Consider the following 14,124-nt stretch of genomic DNA (forward strand, 5'->3'; position numbering starts at 1 on the left):
TTATTTTCTTTTTTTGGTTTTCTTGATTTTTTTTAAACTTTCAGTGTTTTTTGGGTCTTTTGCAATTTTTATATTTGCCTCTCACCATTTGTTTATCTCAGATTTTTACTGGCCTTATTGTTTCTGACTGGATCCTGTTCCTCCAACGAGCTGATTGTGAACTGGTTGTGGTGGAGCTTCCGGGAATCAAAGTTGTCGATGGTTGTGGGACTGGATCTGGAGCAGTGGCTCTGGCCCAGGCCGAGTTTTCGGCCAGAAGGAAAATGTATCTCTACCAGGGCAAGACAGATATGGTTTGCTTTCACTGGGCCCCTTGAGGTCCCAGGTAGGCACAGTATTGTGGCAAGCGGTATCTCATCTGTGAGCTTGGCTATGACAGACCTCCTAGTAGTCAAGATATCTCTGTATGTGGGAGGAGTTCTGGAGCACCAGCTCTGCTGCAGGGAAGAGTTGTGGCATCATGATAAAGTCTTATCCCTCTGGAATGATAAGACAAAAAAAGCTTTCCTTCTACTAGTTGCCTTGGTAATAGTGGTTGATCACAGCAATAATACAGCAATTGCTAACTCCCCTTTATGTTCATTATGATAAGTAATATATTAGGTTTTCTATCTTTCTGCAAGAGAATACTATCACTCAACCTCACACATGCACGAAATTATATAAAAATGGCCTCAAACCCGTATGAGAGCAAAACTATGTTAATTACCTTATTCCAAATCTGTGTTAACTCACCTAACAAAACACTCTCCTTCCATCCATTTTCCTCCAAATGCCTTGATTTCAGCTACTGCTACAAACACACCAGTAGTGACCCACCTGACAGGCCGAAAAGCCTAGACATGGTCCCGAGGCGAAAACTTCACGGAAACTTAGTCTCCTGTATTCATGGTAACCTGTATAATGAATGTTCCAATGTCCTTGCTTTAGTCGGTAAATGGATCTGTGTGCTTTCCCTTAATATTGCTTTTTTGTAAGTGCCTCTAAGGATTGATTTTGACATATTGCTAAGTTAGATACCTCACCTAGGAATTCCTGTCCTAGGCATTCCTTGAGCAAACTATGGTCTTTGAATTCACCAAGGATGCTGCCTATTCAGTGACATTCAGATTTACCTCTAGTACTGTAAGAGAGATAATGAAAGAAATCAGGCATTACTATCTGTTCCACAGAGTTAGAATTCTCAGGGCAAACTACTACCATATGCAAGAATTTACTATTATCTAGGAATAAGAAAGGTTGTGTTATAAGAAGAAACCAGAATATATAATTAGAACTATAGATATTTGAGCTTCAAACATACACAGGAATTTGCAATGACCTAGGGGCCCGAGGTATTATATGATAGACTAGAAGAGGAACTATTGCAAGGGCACAAAACCATTGCCTATGACTTCTAAGATTAAGCAAACCTTAGGGAAGGCTACTTTTGATCCCAGTTTTTAACATTGAATTTTATCCCAATTGGTCCCTGCCAGTCCTTTGTAGGCATTCCTCTATTTTGTGTAAAAGTCACTTATAAGACTATTGCTCCCTTTGAGACAAATTACATTCAGATCCACACTCCTTTGTGTCTTGTCTGTTTCTCAGCCTCTCTTCTTGTTAAATCCTTGCCCACCTTTACTCAGAATCCAAGATATGCCCATGGAGCAAGGACCCAAGTGAGGTTTGTCTGTGGCAAGCTACCTTTCAGTTGACTAAAATTATATCATATATATATATATATATATATATATATATATATACACTCCAGCTCTATTCAGGTACCCCAGGAGAAGGCATTAGATCTCATTATGGATGGTTGTGAGCCACCTAGTAGTTACTGGGATTTGAAATCTGGACCTTCAGAAAAGCAGTCAGAGCGCTCAACCACTGAGCCATCTCACCGGCCCTATATACCACATTTCATCTATTAAGTTCATAATGGAAAAGAAACGGTTCCATTTCCTAGCTATTGTGAATATTGCAATAAACATGCATTGAACATATATCAGATGTAGGACGTGGGATCTTTAAGTATTTGTCTTGGTGTGTGACAGCTAGACTATCTCATAAGTCTAGTTTTGAAAACCAGTGTACTAATTTACACAGTGCTGCCCATGTTTACATACCACCATGGATACATATGGGAGAGGAAGTAGTCAATTGATCCCCATTTGTAGAAAATGCAATCCTGTCCTTAATAGTTTCAACAGAAAACTTATATACAAACAGTTTCAGCAAATTGGAGTGATACAAAGTCACATTAAAAAATCAACATATTTATATATGCCATCAATGAACTTGCTGAGAAAGAAATAAAGGAAGTAAAAGCCAATTCCTAATAACATTTTTTTAAAAATAATAGGAGCTGGGAAATAGTTAAGGGGATATTGTGCTTGCCACACAAATGTGAGGAAAAGAGTTCAGATAACCCAGTACCCAGTGGTGAGTGAGTGTGTCTGCTCACCTATACTCTGAGCAGAGGAAGACTGGAAATCCTGGGTCAAGCTGCCTTGCTAGACAACCCAAACCCTGCTCAGTAAACAGAGTGAAAGTCATCAAATTACACAGCTTTAACATGTGGTCTGTACATGCACATGCACACACATGAACATATACACTTACATATATGTACAGCTTCATACATGAAAAAACATTATATATACATGCCATTAAGATCCACCTCCATTCTCCCTCATCCACTCTACACACACACAAACACTCACACACACACACACACACACACACACACAGAGAGAGAGAGAGAGAGAGAGAGAAAGAGAGAGAGAGAGAGACAGAGACAGAGACAGAGAGACAGAGAAAGATAGACAGAGACACAGAAAAACAGAAAGACAGAGACTGAGAGAAAGAGAGAAGGGATGAGGAGGAGTCATAAGAAGATACATTGTAAGAAAACATTAAGACAGGACAAACAAGAGTGTCTTACTGTTCCCACAAAACTCTGCTAGGAGAAATAGCATAAAAGCACAATGGTGTCATCAATACAGCTCCAGTCATGAAAAAGAAAGTACACCAAGGCCCTATTAAATATCCAAACCAACATTTTGTTTGACTGACTTTCAGTGTCAAGCTTTTAACATGCCAAATGTCAAAAGATATTAATTTAGTTTACAAAAAGACTTGGTCTTATGTCTTTCCTGGTCATTCAGTTGTTTGTTCATGTAAGAGAATAAACTTAAGAAAAGGAATAGATTTTAAAAGCTTTATTAAAGAATATTAATTACTGTGTTAAATGCTACAAACCTATTCAGTTATTTTCATTATTACATTTACAATGAATAAAAGTCATTTTATTTGAACAACATTATAATGCTGTTATTAATAATGATATGTTTAAAAACATATCCAATATTTAGAAAAATTCACAGAAAACTTTTCAAAACATAAGTCAAGTAATCACCTTCATAGATTTAATTTCAAAGTGAAAAATTGAACTTTCTTTTCAATATCACCATGCTTAAATCAAGCATTTCTCCATTTATAAACCACTACTCATTTTGCCTTTATAGATTATCTGAAAGAAACATAGTAACAGTAACTTAAATCCAGAAAGCTATTTTGTTCTGACATTAAGATTGCACAGCTAATTCTCAAAAGGTGTATATTATCTGAATCGATACATATAATTTCCTACCCATTTTACCATGCAGCAAGTTCTTCATGCCTAGCAGGATTGTTCTGTTACTTAAATTCAATGTTTTCAGAGATAGCAAAAGACCAACTAGAAATTCAGATAAGAATAGTTAATACAGAATTAGCCAGGAATACAAGTTACCCCAGATTGTAGGAGAAGAGTGGATATTCTGACAGCAAATAGCTTTTAAATATAAACTCCTGAGATAAGTTGGAGTTAAAAAAAAAAAGAGAGGGGGTGGTAAAGCATTCAAGAATTCCAAGAAGAAAGAACTTATGGCATAGCACTGAGGCAATGGCACAAGGAAATAACTGGTTGATAGAAAGTGTCCATGAGTTTCTGAATGATGCAAGCCTTTATTGCTGCATAGCCAAAGGGAAACAGAAATCCTTCACAAAAATCAAAGAGAGGAGCCAAATAAACACCTTTCATCCAGCAAGATCAAAAACTGCTCTTAGAAAACTGGCAAAGTGTACAAAACAGGCAAAACAAGTTTCTGTGTCAGTAAAGTAGGATCTTCACTTATAGCCTCAATTTTACACTTTCTCAGTGTACCAATTTCTATAAAACATGACCTTTCAAAGAATCAGCTTGACTAAGTGTTTAATAAACAATCCTGTGCAACTATATTCCAGCTGCATCATTGGACATAAACTGAATTTTCCATGTGTTGCCACTGATGTGAGCCATTATCCTGTTGTGCTTCAGGAGATTTATATGACCTTCAACAAGCAATCCAAATATGAAAATGAATAAGAACCCAACTTGCTAACTGTGACAGACAAAACAATTCTTTAAGGCCACTAGTGCTACATTCAGGAGTCCAACTTTGTCTGTGTTCTGAATCTAGTCAAAAACAGTTAAAATATTGGAAATAAAACTTGCATCTGCACTATAAATAGATTACTGTTTTGCCCTTATTCTCTGAACAATAACATGTTAATTGCACAGTAATATTTCAGTAAGTATTAGTCATTCAGAGATGTCTTTCAGCATCCAGTTAGACTCACAGTTGTCACAAATTTATCTAGGAGAGTTCGTTTTTAAAATACAGAATAATATCTGTGATATCAATTCCATGCATTCTTTGCTCTATTCAAATACTATCACCAGTTCTTTCCCTAGCAAGTATGCCAGTGTTTGTCTATCCCCATAGCCTCTGAGGAGGAATTGTATGGATAAAACTTACCCATTCATTTATGAGATGGAAACTGACGTCACTGAAAATCTCACTGACTACCACAGGTTATAGGGATCTATCCTGGTTTAAAATGGACTTGAGATCACAGCCTCCTAAGAACATGTCCATTATTTCATATCATGCTCTGACTTCAACAATTCCTTGTCATGACCCCTTAGAGTGGGCACCAGACCAGGTAGCACTCTGAACCCTAAAGAAGAGAGTCCTCGGGGTCCTTCCTCATTCAGAAACTTTGGACGATTGCCGTGCTACCTGAAGCAGAACTGCAAAGTGAGGCAGCCTAGGATTGGCCAGTGCAAGAACAAGGACAACCAATCTACAGGTTCCAGATTGGCCTGTGCAGGCAAGAGGGTAGCCATTATCTAGGCTCGGGACAGGCCCGAGAAGGCATGAGGACAGCCGTTCTCAAAATTTGCTTGATTCCTGAGGCCACTGTTACTTATATTCTGTGCGATTTGCCTTACGATATGTCCAAAATTTTCAGGAGAGAGCATCACTCTTAAAGGATGCTGCTTCATTGTTTCTTTCTGCAAGTCACCATTGGCAAGTCCATTCCTTGCCCCTTTAAGGGTCAGTCGCCCATTTCATGTTTCTTGAACAATTTTCTTAATGATTAAATGGCAAGACATGTGGAGAGATGGCAGCGAGCCTCAGCACAGACTTGACCCTATGACCACAGACCACAGGTTTCCCTGCTTCTAGAGCCTGGTACTGCCTTCAGTGTCGCCCAAAGAAAGGTGATACCCTACCCCAATCGGGGAATAGCCTGGGGCCCACTTCACTGACCCCCAGCTGTATTTAACACCTTAAGCCAACAGGGGAAGCATTTGACCAGCAGAGACCCGAAGGACTTTGTGCCTCCAGGGCTCCTTATACAGAAACGGCACAAGTTCAGGTGCCTAAAGCCCTATGAAGACCACACATTCAAAAAAATCTGATGCTCATGTTGCAGACGAGCTACAGAAACCCAAAGCTCTTATAAAGCGTTTAGCCATTTACACGACCCTGGGCCCTCTGAAGGAGCTAAAAGAGAACAAAAAAAAATGATCAGTTACACTTTCTCTGATGTTTCCTGAGTTCATGAGTAACCCACTGAGCAGGGTACCAGACAATCTGTTTTACCACCTTCCACCAGAAAATGAGTGGCCTCATCTGCTGTGTCCATGCATAGATAGGTGAAAAGAAGCCAGCCTATGTCCACTGGGTTTGAAGAACCTAGGGATTTTGACCAGTCGGGTGCCAGAGTGCCTGCAGCATCTTCCAAACACAGGGCTGGAGATACCAGTCACAAATTCAAAGAAGATAACACAGTGCCTGGGCCATCGTCTGCTGGACAACATGGACAGGTAATTTCCCCACACATTCAAGGTTCCCTACACCCTTCCCAATCTAACCAAGGAGATCTGGGATCTTCAAATTCTCAGGGCAGGTCCTTATGCACCAAAAAGTTTTGAGAACTAACGCAAAGTTTCCAAGACTCTATGGGACATTGCACATCTGCCCAGGCATCCCATAGACTTCCCACGTGTGCTTAAAAGAAATTCATAAATGCCTCCTCTTCCAGAAGGAGTTCAAAAGTTTGTTCCCTACCCTACATAACTGTATTCTTTCCAATTCTCCTCCAAAGCATTTTGGAGAAGAACTCTCTTGTCAAGCAACAGGCCCCATCAGACAAAGAGGGCTCCAAACCTTCTTCGCCTAACGGTAATGTCAGTGATGTCTTATTAGTCCCTAATGCATCAAGTCCCACCTCCTCTTCCCAGGAGAATTCAACATGTTTGACAGATGCCAAGGCGGGGCAGAGAGCTAAGTCCTCTCAAAATGACAGCCAAAGATGTTCCCTTTCTCCCCCAAAGTGCCATATGCAATCTGCTTTTAGTAAAATGAGTTTGAGAGCGGACCCTGCTGAACAAGGGGGTTTCAAAACTTCCCCATTAAACCAAGAGGGATTTCAAAGTCATTTATCATTATAAAATGGGCTCATGTCATCTCTTACAGTAAAAGGGAATTAAATGCACAACTTCCTAAGTGAGCCTCACACAGCTCATACCTGCCCAAGCAGAGAGAAAAAAATTCCACAAGGAGCTCAAGTACTTTGCCATTCATGGAATTGCACTTGAGTGTTCCACACATACTCAAGATGTGGTAGAATCACTTAAGTCCTCCAAAGGGACTCTACTTTACTTCTGCACAAAGTGAACTAGAACCATAGGCAACTTCCCCAGGGGTTATGATAAATTCTCATTCTGTCAGGGGGCCAAGAAGATTATCCCCCTCTATGGAACAGATTCAAAGACAGTTCTTAAGTTTTCTCTACCACAGAAAGGAAGATTATATCATTCTCCTGCTATGAAATGTGACACAAACATTGTCATTCTAGTAGAAGACTGAAAGATGCTCTGTCCAAACAATGGGTCTTCAGAAAGTCCTGATCTGATCAAGAATTATTCAGATATCTCTTATCAGCCAAAAGAGCCCTCTTGATTTGTCAGCAGGCCCCAAACACATGAGAGATTATTCCAAAACACTTCCAGTGAGCTAAACAATTTCAATATTTGTTGTAGAATACACAACTAAGAGGATATCACCCTCTCAGCTGCCACTGGGCACACTAGAGGCTGTGAAGAATTCCCCATATATGTCCAAGTTTCTAGGATTTCCAAAACCTGTACAGGAGTCTCTGCATACTACTCTATCACATAAAGGGACTGTAGGACAGGATAAATCTACAGAAGAGAGTTCTAGCCACAGTCCCATCTTTAGAAATGGCTCATGGATATGATACATCTTCAAAAGATGTTCTAGGACAGATTCCATCTGTAAAGAAGGGTCTGGATCCAATCCTATGTGAACATGGTGCTATCGGATGTGATTTGTACGCACAAGAGTCTGTAGCATACTGTACAGCCCAAAGAAGGGAATTCCATGTATTCTACCTGTGCACAAGAATTCATATGATCTCCCCAAACTTCACAGGAGACTATGAGAACTTCTCTATCTCTCAAGAGGATCAGCCCTCTTCTCCAAATACACATTCTTATCCACCTGCACAAGGGCTGTTGGTCCTTCTCCATGCCTGCATAAGTCTCCATAATATATTCCAAATGCCTGAAAAAGCTCTGGATTTTACTTCATCTTCCAAAGGGCCCTTGGAACCTGTTTGCCCATCAAGTAGTCTATGACACCTGAAATATCTACACAGAAGTTGTTATCCAATTCTCTAGCTGAAGAAACTTTTCTTGGAACTTCCACTGTTACACAAGGAGGTCTAAAAATTTCACTAAATGCCCATGAGGCTCTTAGACCTTTTACACATGTCCATGAAGCTCTAAGAGAGGCCACATCTACGCAGGTATCTCTAGGGCCTTCTCCTAATTCTGAAGCTATTGTCAAGACTTGTACATATACACAAGGAAATTTAGACCTTCACCATCTGTGCAAAAGGTCATATGTCTATCATATCTGAACAGGGTGCTTTACAATTATTTCCATCTACCCTAGAGTGTTTATTTTCCTTGTCTTGTCTGGTTGAAAGCAGTAGACATTTGCCCTCTACCAAAGTGATCCACAGGCATCCAGTTTCTAGGAATTAAAAAAAAAAACAAAAAACAAAAAAACAAAAACAAAAAAAAAACAAACAATCAAACAAAAAAACCAGGTTAATTGTTGATCCTTCTGAAATAGGACACTTCAGAAATTCTGTTAAAAGGTAATACTTGCATCATGTCCTGCTGAAAAAAAAAACAAACAAAAAAAAAACATCAAAAGCTACAACTATTCCTCAGGTGAGTCCCACAACATCTCTATCCAAAATACCTTGAAATGTTCAACAAATGACCAAGGGACTGTGGAAACTTTCTTGTCTACCCAAGAGCATGTTGCCCACTTACATACTTTATAAACAGACTCTGCATTCTTCAATATCTACACTAGGGTATTTCCATTTGCAAAGAAATGTTGAAATGTCATCACTGGCACAAGGAACACTAGAGTCTTTATATCATCCCACAAGGAAAGGTACAAAATACAAATCAGAATAAGACATTCTGTGACAGTCTATATCACCACGGGGGACTGTAGAACCATCACAAAGTAATACAAGGGCTTTAGGATCTACTCAACATGCTCATGGGAAGGCTCAAATATTTCCATCTACTCAAGGAACTGAGAAACATTCTTTGTCTCTTAGAGGGGCTATGGGACTACCCAAATCTGAAACTAGGCCCTAAAAAATTCACCATCTGAACCAGGACCTGAGAAAATTTTCAGTTTTTTTTTTTTTTTTGGGGGGGGAAGTCTTCTACACGTTCTCTATTTTTGTAAGATACCCTGTGACATCTACCATTTGATACAGAGGTTCTTACATCTTCTCCATCTAACCAGGGGACTAAGAAAACATTGTTATCTTCCAAAGGGAATGTGAAACCTTCATCAACTGCAACACATGCTCAGAAACCTCCATGCACAATGACGGGAACTTTAACAAATGTCAGATGTAACCAAGGGCCTCTAGAAGATTCTGTTCCTGTCCAGGTGAAGGAGGGATTTTTACTTCTATCTCAGGAATTCTAAGAGCATTCAGCACCTTTCCAAAAGAAGCTATGGTACTTGTCACACATGGTAGAATCTCTAGATACCTTGCCATCTTTCCATGGGACTACAAATCCTCTGCCTTCTACAGAGGTTATGTGACCTCCCAAATCTGAACCTAGGAAGTCAGAAACATCTCCATCTGAAAAAAATTCTTCATCCACCAGGAAAACTAAAAAAAAAAAAAAAAAAAAAAAAAAGAAAGAAAAACAAACAAACAAAAAACAAAAACAAAACAAAACAAACAAACAACAACAACAAAAAAACATTGTTATCTTCCCAAGTGACTGTGAAACCTTTGTCTTCTGTACCATGTGCTCAGAAATTTCCATTAATTACATCAGGTACTCCAACAACTGTGAGATGTAAACAAGCAGTTCCAGAATATTCTATACCTGTCCAGGAAACTTTGGATTTTTTGCTGACGATTCCCGGGGTTTCTAGAACATTCAGCATCTTTCCAACAGAAGCGAGGGAACTAGTCAACATGGTAGAATCTCAGGATACCTCACCAATATTCCAAAGTACTACAGTCCCTTTGCCACATCCCTCAAGTCATACAGGATATTCACAACCTGACCAATGATCTCAGGAGAATTCTTTAGAAGTCCCAAGGGATCTAGCACCTTTGAAGTCTACCAAATTTTCATATCTGTTGAGGCATGTCTAGGCCTTTCACTATATGCTCAACAGTCTATCCAGCAGTCATCATCTTCCCAAAAGATTCTGGGAACATCAGAGTGTGCCAAGTGTATTCATTAACATTTTTCTTTCATCTCAGGTTCTTTGGGAATGTATTCATGTGTCCTATGGATGACAGGAACATTGCTACAAGTCCCAAAGCCTATTGGACATTCCTCACCAATACAAGCATGTCAATCCCCTCCACCATCTATGAAAAGAAACTGTGACAACTTGTATTCACAAGCAACTCTTGTAGCATAAATCTCTCCATTGTTCTCACCATCTACTCAGGTGAATGGACAAGCTTACCTCAATCAAGAATCTACTTTGGGACAGCCCATAGCTGCCCAGGGAGTTCAACAACTTTTGTTGTCCAGCCCAGGTTATAAAGAAAGTGACAAGCAGGAAATAGGAATTTTTCCATCTTACCAAGTACTTCTGGGAATTTCCTTACCTGCAGAGGGAATGGTAGGATCATGACCATCTGTACAAAGGGTTCTGGGAACTTCCCTATCTGTCCAAGAGTCTCTGTTCACACCCAAACAAGAACCTGTAGGTACTCTGCATCTCTAACAAAGTCTTTCAAATATCAATCTACACACTAGAGGGCTCTCAAATTTTTTCCATGTGCTCAACATACAATGTTCATCATGTTCCCCACACTAATGAACCTCTCTTTTCTAGCCAGAAAAATCAGAAGAAATTTTTATATTTGCCAGGTTATCCAGAACACTACCTATCTGCACCAGATGGTCAGGGGCATATAATACCTACTCGAGTAGCTGTAATACTTTTGCTTACTTCTCAAGGGCACAAGAAAAACTTAACAATTGCAATGGAAACTTTGCATTTTCAAAGTTCTTTGTCATCCATTCAAAGGAATCCATTACCTTTGTCAGATTCCATAGGTATATTGGAATTAAGACAATGTAAACACACAGAGACTTTTTTGGACCCTTTGCCTCAAGTGAAGAAGGATGCCAGATCTTCTAAATCTGCTTTCCCTACTGTAGGAAATTAGTCACCATCACCTCGAGAACCTGTGAGACATTCATCTTTTCCTAAAGGAGGTATAGAAATGCTCTCAACTGGTCTAGGGAATCTAGTACCTTTGCAATCAATCCAGGGGCCTTTGACACTTTATATCTCAGCCCAGACAATGACACATAACTCAGGATCTGCCAATGGGGTTGTACTGCATTCAGCTTCTTCCCCAGCAGTTTCAGAAAGAAATGAATATTCTCCATTTACCCAAGGGACTTCAGAAAGTTCCAAAAGATCTGGATTGCATCTGGATCTTACTACATCACTACCGGTAACACAATCATCTTCAAGATTTGAACAAGGAATTGTGGAAACTTGCTTATCTGAACAAGGGACTAAATTTAAAGAAACATCTATAGGGTTGTATGCTTATGCTCAGGATACTATGGGGTATTCTTTATCTGCACAAGCCACAGTATGAAAGTCCATGTCTGCAAAGCAGACTTGGAAACTTTGGCTACCACTACAGGACCTTTGGGGTCTACACAAGTGACTCTTGTAGTCTCAGAGTCATTGTCATCTGATCAGAGGCCTCTGGGAATTTATTTAACTTCAACGGGAACTCTAGGCTCTTCGTCTTCCATAGAGGCTTTTGGAATATCCCTTTCTGAGCAAGGGTCTCTAAAACAGTCCACATCAAAATTAGGGTCTGTAGAAACTGTGACATCTTCTCCAAAGACTGTGCATCATCCAACATATTGCCAGGAAGCTATGAGATTTTCTCCTCTTTCTAACATTTTGGACAAAAATCCCCAGCTTTTTCAAGGTTCATTGGTCTGTTCCTACCTCGCCAGAAATCTCAAAAATCCATTTCATCATTCATCACGAGATGTAACATACTCATCATCTGTACTAGGTACTCAGGATCACCCTCTTTCTAGTCCAGAGTTTCAAGGATATTTTCTGACCTCTCTAAAGTCTAAGGAATGTCCCACAGCTGCAAAGAGAACTTTGACTATGCAAATTTCTTTGTCATCCATCCAAAGGTATGTAGAACCTTTGGCAGAATCCACAAGGATATTGGGAATGGGACAATGTAAAGACACAGAGACTACTGTGGGCCCATTGCCTCAAGTAATGAAGGATATAGAAACTTCTCCATCTGCTTTGCCAATTCTATGAACTTTGCCACCATCACCTCAAGAACCTGGTAGACATTCATCTTTTCCTAAAGGTGGTGCAGAAATATTTCCATCTGGTCCAGAAATTCTAGGACATTTGCAATCAGCCCTGGGGCCTCTGGCACTTTCCATCTCAGCCCAGGCAATGACACATCACTCAAGGCCTACTGACAGGGCTCTACTGCATTCAGCTCCTTGCCCAGCTATATCAGAAACAAATGAATATGCTCCATCTTTCCGAGAGACTTCAGACACTTACAGACGTGCTGGACTGCATCTGAATCTTACTACATAGCTACAGATGACACCATCATCTTTGAGATCTGAGTAAGGAACTGTGGGATTCTTGTCTATCAGAAGAAAGGTGTCTGAAAGTGACTAAATCTAAAGAAAGTACTATAGGGTATTCCACATCTGCTCAGGCCACAGAGGGGCATTCTTTATCTGCACAAGCCATAGTAGGGAAGTACATATCTGAACAGTTGCAATTGGAAATTTGCCTGTGCAAAGTTCTTTGTCTGGGCACACTGTGCAGACTGTGAGAACTTTGCCTCCCACTCCAGGACCTTTGGGGTCTACCAAATATACTCAGGTGCTACCAGAATCTGTGTCATCTGATCAGAGGCCTCTGTGAGTTTCTTTAGCTTCACAGGGAACTCTAAGTTCTTCATCTTCCTAAGAGGCCTTTGGACATTTCTGTTCTACCCAAATGTCTCTAAAACTGTCCACATCTAAACAAGGGACTGCACAAAATGTTTTATCTGCTCAAAATAGTTTGAATGCTCCAACTTCTTTGCAAACAGATATGGGATTTTTTCCAACTTACTAACATTTTGCATAAAGATTCCCAGCTTTCCCAAAAAACACTGGAATTTCCCTACCTAGTCAGAAATGTCAAGTATCCATTTGTCCTTCACCATCATATGGAGGACATTTCACACCTTTACTAGGTGTTCAGGAGCATATTGTACCTATGTGGTTTTAGAAGCTTTTCCATCTTTTCAAAAGCCCAAGAAAATTTTCAGGACAGAAGAGGGAACTTTGCACATACAAAGTTATTTTTTCTTCAACCATATAAATCTGGAAAATTCAACAGGTTTCACATGGATATTGACACACACACACACAAAAAAAAAGACTCACAGAGTAGTTTAGGGCATTTGCCTGGAGTGATAGAGGATATAGAACCTTCTCATTCAACTTCAGTGACTCTATGAACTTTGCCACCATCACCTCCAAAAACTTTTAGACATTCATATTCTACCCAAGGATGTGCAGAGACTTTCCCATTTGGCTAAGGGTATCTAGCACCTCTGAAATTTACCCAGGGGCCTCTGAAACTTTCTATCTCATCATAGGCAGTGATGAATACATACCAATGATATGAATGTTCTTCTAATTCTCTAGGTCTTTCCTCCTCAGAACAAGGGACTCCAGCATCTTCAGATTCTCCTCTTGGAGGTGTGAGTCCCTGCCTCTCTGCACAGGAGACCTTATGTCTCTCCACATGTCCACAAAGGTCTACCCAAGATTCTACATGTTCCAAAGGCTTTTAAATCCTTCTTTACATAAACAAGGTATAGGAACTCAGTCCACATCTACATACTATACAGTAGAAGACTCACCAACTTCCCAGCTGTGTCAGGGATATACTGACCCTGCTCCAAATAAAGCAAGGACTTTTAGATCTATCCAAGGACCTCTGAGTATTTCAGGAACTGCATAAGGCTCTATAGAACCTTTGCCATCTCCCCAGGGGACTCTAGGATATTCATCATTTGCATCAGGTGGACAATCATTTTCAACAGCTACCCCAGGACATGTGATATGCAGTGACTCACCAGTGT

Source organism: Mus musculus, chromosome Y (assembly GCF_000001635.26).
Source record: "Mus musculus strain C57BL/6J chromosome Y, GRCm38.p6 C57BL/6J".
In the NCBI taxonomy this organism is placed as follows: domain Eukaryota; kingdom Metazoa; phylum Chordata; class Mammalia; order Rodentia; family Muridae; genus Mus; species Mus musculus.